Raw genomic sequence first — 7,649 nt, forward strand, 5'->3', positions numbered from 1 at the left:
ATGGTTTTGCAATTAGCGGATCAAACCACTAAAAGACCATACGGTATAATTGAGGATGTTTTAGTTAAAGTTGACAAATTTATTTTTCCTACCGATTTCGTTATTTTAGATTTTGCTTATGACATTAATTGTCCGCTAATCTTTGGTAGACCGTTCATGAACACGGGACGTGCTCTAGTTGATGTGTCGGAAGGGAAAGTAGTTTTACGAATAGGAGATGATAAGATTGAGTTTGATATGAACCAAGCGATGAAATATCCTATGGAAGATTTCGCTTGTATGAAACTTGATTTGATTGAAGAATGTGTCAATGACATTGTTCAAAAAGAAGAAATAATAGAACCTATAATGAGTGAGGAACTAGAAGATAAGGACCCAGAACCTTTGATTCGAGAAGATGGACCGGTTCCGCCTTTGATTATAGTTCCACCTAAATTAGAACTTAAAGAATTACCAAGTCATTTGAGGTACGCTTTCTTAGGCGAAGGCGATTCTCTACCTATAATTATCTCTAACAAGTTAACACAGGTTCAAGAAGAGAAATTGAAAGGAGTTGTTAGAAATAGGATAGGAAGTATGGGTTGGCAAATTTCAGACTTAAAAGGTATTAATCCGAGTATTGTAATGTATAGAATTCACTTAGAAGAAGATAAGCCACCTAAAGCGGATAGACAAAGACGCCTAAATCCGAATATGAAGGAAGTAGTCAAAAATGAGATTACTAAACTTCTGGACAATGGAATCATCTACCCTATTTCGGATAGTGAATGGGTTAGTCCAATCCATTGTGTACCAAAAAAGGGAGGCATAACAGTTGTAAGGAATGAAGAAGGCGAATTAATACCTACACGAACCACCACTGGTTGGAGGGTTTGTATAGACTATAGGAACCTAAATAAAGCAACTAGGAAAGATCATTTTCCTCTACCTTTCATTGATCAAATGATCGAAAGGATAGCTGGTCATGCTTTCTACTGTTTTCTAGACGGTTACTCCGGATTCTTTCAAATATATATTTACCCGGATGACCAAGATAAAACGACCTTCACATGTCCTTACGGAACATTTGCATATAGGAGAATGCCCTTTGGTCTATGTAACGCACCTGCAACATTTCAACGTTGTATAACTGCGATTTTTAATGATTTCATTGAAGATATCATGGAAGTTTTTATGGATGATTTTTCAGTTTATGGAGATTCTTTTGATTCGTGCCTAAAAAACTTGGATAAAATTTTGTCTAGGTGTGAAGAAACAAATTTGGTATTAAACTGGGAAAAATGTCATTTTATGGTTGACGAAGGAATTGTTTTAGGTCACAAAATATCTGAAAAAGGATTAGAAGTGGATAGAGCAAAAACTTCAGTAATAGAAAAATTACCCCCTCCAACTACTGTTAAGGGAGTAAGATCATTTTTAGGACATGCCGGTTTTTACAGAAGATTTATCAAGAATTTTTCTGTAATTTCCAAACCACTCACTAATCTACTCATGAAAGATTCAACCTTTGATTTAAATGAAGATTGCGTTAAAGCTTTCGAAACATTGAAAACAGCTTTAGTCAGTGCACCTATTATTGCTAAACCCGATTGGGATTTACCCTTTGAAATTATGTGTGATGCAAGTGATTTAGCTGTCGGATGTGTTTTAGGTCAAAGGAAGGATAAGAAACTTCATGTCATTTATTATGCAAGTCACACACTGTCCGGTGCACAATTAAACTACACCACAACTGAGAAAGAAATGTTAGCTGTAGTTTTTGCATGTGATAAGTTTAGGTCATACTTGTTAGGTTCGAAAGTTATTATTTATAGTGATCATGCAGCATTAAGATGTCTATTTGCTAAAAAGGATGCAAAACCACGTCTCATTAGATGAGTTTTATTGTTACAAGAATTTGATATAGAAATAAAAGACAAAAAGGGAGTAGAAAACCTTGTCGCCGATCATCTATCGAGACTTGAAGATGAAAATGGTCCTATAGGTGAAACTAACGGTATACGAGATGATTTCCCTGATGAACATCTCTATCAAATGAAAAGTGTCATGTCACCATGGTATGCGGATATTGCAAATTATCTTGCAGCCAATATTGCTCCGGAAGGATTAACTTTCCAACAAAAGAAGAAATTTTTCTTTGACATTAAACAGTATTTTTGGGAAGATCCTTTTTTTGTTTAAGACTTGTGGTGACAGGATAATTAGGGGATGCGTTAGTGAAAATGAATATGAATCCATAATGTCGGAATGCCATTCTAGCTCTTATGGAGGACATAATGGAGTTAGCAAGACAGTAGCTAGAATATTTGAATGTGGTTTCTTTTGGCCTACGATGTTTAAAGACGTCCGTTCATTTATTACTCGTTGTGATAAGTGCCAAAGAACAGGAAATCTAGGAAGGAAAGATGAGATGCCCCTCACAACCATATTAGAAGTTGAAGTCTTCGATATGTGGGGAATAGATTTCATGGGACCTTTTCCCCCTTTTTTTGGTAAAACTTACATATTAGTTGCCGTTGATTATGTTTCAAAGTGGGTTGAAGCAATTGCAACCCCGACGAACGATTCTAAAGTAGTCATTAATTTTCTTGATGATATATTTTGTAGATTTGGTTGTCCTAGAGTCATCATTAGTGATGGCGGTACCCATTTTATAAACAGAAGTTTTGAAACGCTTATGAAAAAATATAGAGTACGCCACCGCGTGTCTACGCCATACCATCCTCAGTCAAATGGTCAGGCGGAGATATCAAATAGAGAACTCAAATGGATTTTAGAAAAAAAACAGTTTCATCTTCAAGAAAAGATTGGTCTCGTAAACTAAATGATGCGTTATGGGCATACCGTACTGCATTCAAAACACCAATAGGAATGACTCCATACCGCTTAGTGTATGGGAAGGCATGTCATCTGCCAGTCGAACTAGAACATAAAGCCTATTGGGCTATTAGGGAACTTAACTTTGATTTACGACAAGCAGGTAAAATATGTTTGCTCGATTTAAATGAGTTAGATGAGTTACGCCATCTATCTTACGAAAATGCAAAGATTTATAAAGAAAAAATTAAAAAATGGCACGATGCCAAAATTAAAGTCAAACACTTTAATGTTGGGGATAAAGTGTTGTTATTTAATTCACGACTTCATTTATTTCCAGGAAAACTTAAGTCCAGATGGATAGGACCGTATTTAGTCGTCAAAACATTCGATTATAGTTCTTTAGAACTGGAAGGTCCTAACGGGGTTCGTTTCAAAGTTAATGGTAATCGATGTAAAATCTATTATGAAAATATTTCACAAATAGGAATTGAGTTCGTAACAAGATTATCTGACGTATAAATCATTTCGTTTATTTAGTTTTTTTGTTCATTTTATTTTATTTTATTTTATTTTTATTTTATTTTATTTTTTCTTCAAAATGCCATTTTTATGATTAGATGACTTAATGTTATGATTTACATGCATAAAATATGTTTACTTTATGATTTTAGATTTGATTTTAGGAAATTAGACCAAAATTGAAGTTTCAGGCAATTCTCTGCCGAGAATTTGGAATTCTCAGCTGAGAATCCTCTTTTTCAGAGTTGTCCAAATAGGTTAGGTTTTTTTTTCTGAACTTACCGAGAATAATTAATTCTCTACCGTCAATCAGAAAATGGGTTACGACGCCTGATTTCTGCAAGGAAATCAGCGTGTCGCGACCGAGAATTTGGAATTCTCGGTCGCGACACGCGTTATTCCTGCACTATTAGGCCTGATTCATCTTCAACCTGCAGACAAACCCTTTCATAAACGAAAACTTAAGTTTCTTCAATTCCGAAGGGTGTAATTTTATATCTTTTCGCATCAAAACAACACCTCGTTTCGTCCTACGATCTTATAAATTCATCCATAAGGATCTTGGTTCTGTTACAGATCTTTTTCATCTTTGTCAGATCAAATTTCTGATTTTCTTCAAACACCATTTTTCACTAAGTAACAGAAACCTTGTTTCTTTATTTCTACACAATGCCTACTAAACACAAAACCTCTAACCACAATACTGTTTCAAACACCAAACGCCCAGACTTATCCAAACGGTATGGGGCGCCTTTTCCTATCTTCAATCACGACGAAGGTAGGCGTTACTGGAGGCTCTGTTACAAATTCTTCACTGGAATATTATATATGGATGGCTTTCTGAACACTCAACTTGGCATTAGCGATGACATGAGTCGCTATTTGGAACGTTTAGAGTGGACAAAATTCGCCAAAATGCGATTTCCAATCATTGGCGATTGGATTCTCGAATTCTTTTGTACCGTTCGTTTTGTCAATAAACGACGGGTACGTCTCAGTTTTCGTCGAGATGGCGAAATCTTCACTTTCGGCTATCCCGAGTTGCATGCTTGGTTTGGTTTTTCTCTGAAGGATACCATCAAATGTCATCCTGGAAAAGACATGACGTCCACGGATATTTGGAGAATGCTTACCGGTTTTTGGCGTTTCAATCCTAGACTCGCCTATAATCATTCCTTTCACTCCAATTCCATGCTGTATTTGCACAAATTTTTGTGTCACAGTTTATTCGGTCGCACATTTAGTAGTGTGGTTCGTGACACAAATCTTTATGTTCTTGGAGATATATTCCAGGGAAATGCAGTGGATTCTTCAAAGATTCTGATGGAGGGTCTTGTCGCCGCTTCTCGATCCAAGGATAAAAAGATTGGGTTCGGCAATATAATCTGTGGAATAATTCTAGGTACCAAGGGTACCATTGATGTTCCTTGGAGTGATGATGAATTCTTCCTGACGATAGACTATGAGTTTTTAGAGTTCGAAGGACTCGTAAAACGTGTCTTTCGTGCAGGCCCATATTTTCTTTCTGCACCGGAACGTCAAGCTTTCGTGCAGTTAAAAATCGACCATTATAGGGCCACCGAAATCCCGCTTGATAGGGATGAATATGTAGAGTAGTTTAGGTTTTTCATTTTAATTTGTATATATTTTTCTTATTTTTGTTGTAATTTATGTGTTTGTTTTTAATTTTGTACATATATGATTCAATTAATAAATTCACTTTGTTCATATATTTCATCTTTGTTCATTTATTTTCTAATAATTGCAAATATTGGTTAAATGACAATAATTAAATGTTTAGATTAGTCTAAAAAGATTTCTTATTTTAAACACATAATCCAGTTTCACAAACTTAATTCATTAAGTTTAATACATTAGGATTTTTCAATTCATTCGATTGATTACTTTCATGTATTCAATATATATTTATATGCACTTAATATGCACTTAATATGGTTCTTTTAACTTGTATGCATAAATGAGCATTTAAGTTTCATTAATTCTATATTTATCACCATTTAATTCCAATTAATAAAGTTAAACTTTTGGTTTTCCTTGCAATTAATGACATTTATTTTTAGTTTTTGAGTACAGGGACAGTTTTTATTAAGTTCAGGACCCAATTCCTCAAAAAAATTGCACAAACCAAGTCATTGGGCACCATTATAGCCATTTTTGACCAATTCTCTACCGAAAATTAATAATTCTCGGTATGAGCAGCAAAAACGGACCGAATTCAGAGAGAAAAATTCTCTGAAATTCGCGTGCCGCGACCGCAGCTTTGCCATTCGCGGTCGCAACACGCGATTTATAGGCCCTTTTGATTCCGATTTTTGACACAATTTTTGCCTATTCCTATTCCTATTCTATCTCTACATCTACATAATACCCCCTATATGAACCTACCTCTTACACAAACCTCACATCACCTCTCTTTTTACCCAATCCCTTACTCCAAACTCTTCCCCATAAAACAACTTTCACTCTTCCCAATTTATTCATTCCCATTTCTATACTCTTTTCAAATCAAACACCTACCATTCCATCCCCCACACTCATCTTCAAGCTTTGCTCTTTCTCTCAATTCATTTTTTTTCTTCTTCTTCTTCCCAAACCCTAAAACACCCTTAAAATGCCTTGAACCAAGCGTGTTGGTCACAAGCCCATTGTAACGGAAGCTAATCGCCTTCGGGTTCAATGCGGGGCTTATTTCGATATCGAAACGGAGGAGGAAGCCGCTCGTTTCAAACATTTTTCACAAGCCGATCGCCAATTTGTGGACATGCAGTTCCATTCAGTAAGAGCATTGAATTTCTCCACTAGAATTGATGCTTTTATTGAGGCTTTGGGTTGGCAAGAATTCGTTAATATGCGTTTTTCCCGTATTAATGAATATGTGGTGGAGTTTTTGGTCACTTTGACAATGAACAAGAAGAAAACTTCAATATCTTTTAGGAATGAGGGTACCACTTACACCATTGATTATGAAGCAATGGGAAATATGTTTGGTTTCCCTACTTCTGATTTTTATGATAAGCCTAAGGATTTTGGTAATGATGCTATTTGGCAAACTCTTTCGGACCAAGACTATTTTAATTCGAAAAACACCTCAAGCAAGTTGATTAAGGACAATTGTGTGTTCTTCTTTCATAAATATTTGAGTTTTTCCTTGTTTGGGCGTGCTGAGAGTTCAAAGATTCAGGTTCGGGATTTGTTTGTTTTGGATAGTTTGTTTAAAGGCTTGCGGATTGATAGCATTGGTATTCTGTTTGAAAATTTGTTACGTGCTTCGAGGGCTACTACCATTCAAATCCCTCTCTATAATTTTATCACCGCTATTGTGTTGGGAGCACGGGGTGAATTGGCGGATTTTGACATGTCCACCTACCAAGGGTATGTTCCAATTTTGGACATCTCGACACTTGAGCGGGCTCACTTGTTGCTTACTTCGGTTCCTCCCGTTTTTATATCATATGCTTCCCGTATTGCCCATCTTCGTGGCACTATGGGTGGTGGCGCTTCGAGTTCTCAATTTGTAGGTACCGACGAAGGAGGCGAGGCGGAAGGCGAGGAGGATGAACCACAAGCTCAACCACAACCCCAAGCACCTCAAGAGGATGATCCGGTGGATTTGCGGAGGATTTTGAACCAAATCAATTCCAACAATCGTCAAATGAACTTAAGAATTGATGATTTGGTAGAAAACAACATGGTGATGCATGACAACCTCAACCTTTTGAGGCGTGAGCATAGGTCTACTCGGCATCGGATGCTTTCCTTCTTCCGTTGCCGAAATGTGGAGACTTCACCTACACCTCCGGATTCCCCACCTCATGCATAGGTTGTTTTCTTTATTTTTATTTTTATCTTGTTAAAATTTGGTACAATATTTATTTTTAATATGTTTGGTACACTTTTCAATTTTTACTTTTTGTTGAATGCTTTTAATTTGCTAATATTCTATCTTTATTTCGTATGCTTTCTTTCGTGCTTATTTTTCATGATCACTCGATTTTTGCACCAATGAGGACATGGTCCAATTTAAGTGTGGGAGGAGATATACATATATCATTTTTAGCACATATAACAAATGCAACGAATAATTTTTATTTCAAATGCAACATATATTGCAACACATTTTATTTTTACACTATTTTTATAAACTTGTCATTTTTCATATATTTATAAATTAATCATAAGATAGTATGATTATTTTTTTAGGTTATCGTTATCGTTAGAAAAAATATTTCTATACGGGTAATATTTTTCAAATTTTTCACAAATCTCCGATACGATTCTAAGTAAAATTG

Source organism: Euphorbia lathyris, chromosome 8 (genome assembly GCF_963576675.1).
Source record: "Euphorbia lathyris chromosome 8, ddEupLath1.1, whole genome shotgun sequence".
Classification (NCBI taxonomy): domain Eukaryota; kingdom Viridiplantae; phylum Streptophyta; class Magnoliopsida; order Malpighiales; family Euphorbiaceae; genus Euphorbia; species Euphorbia lathyris.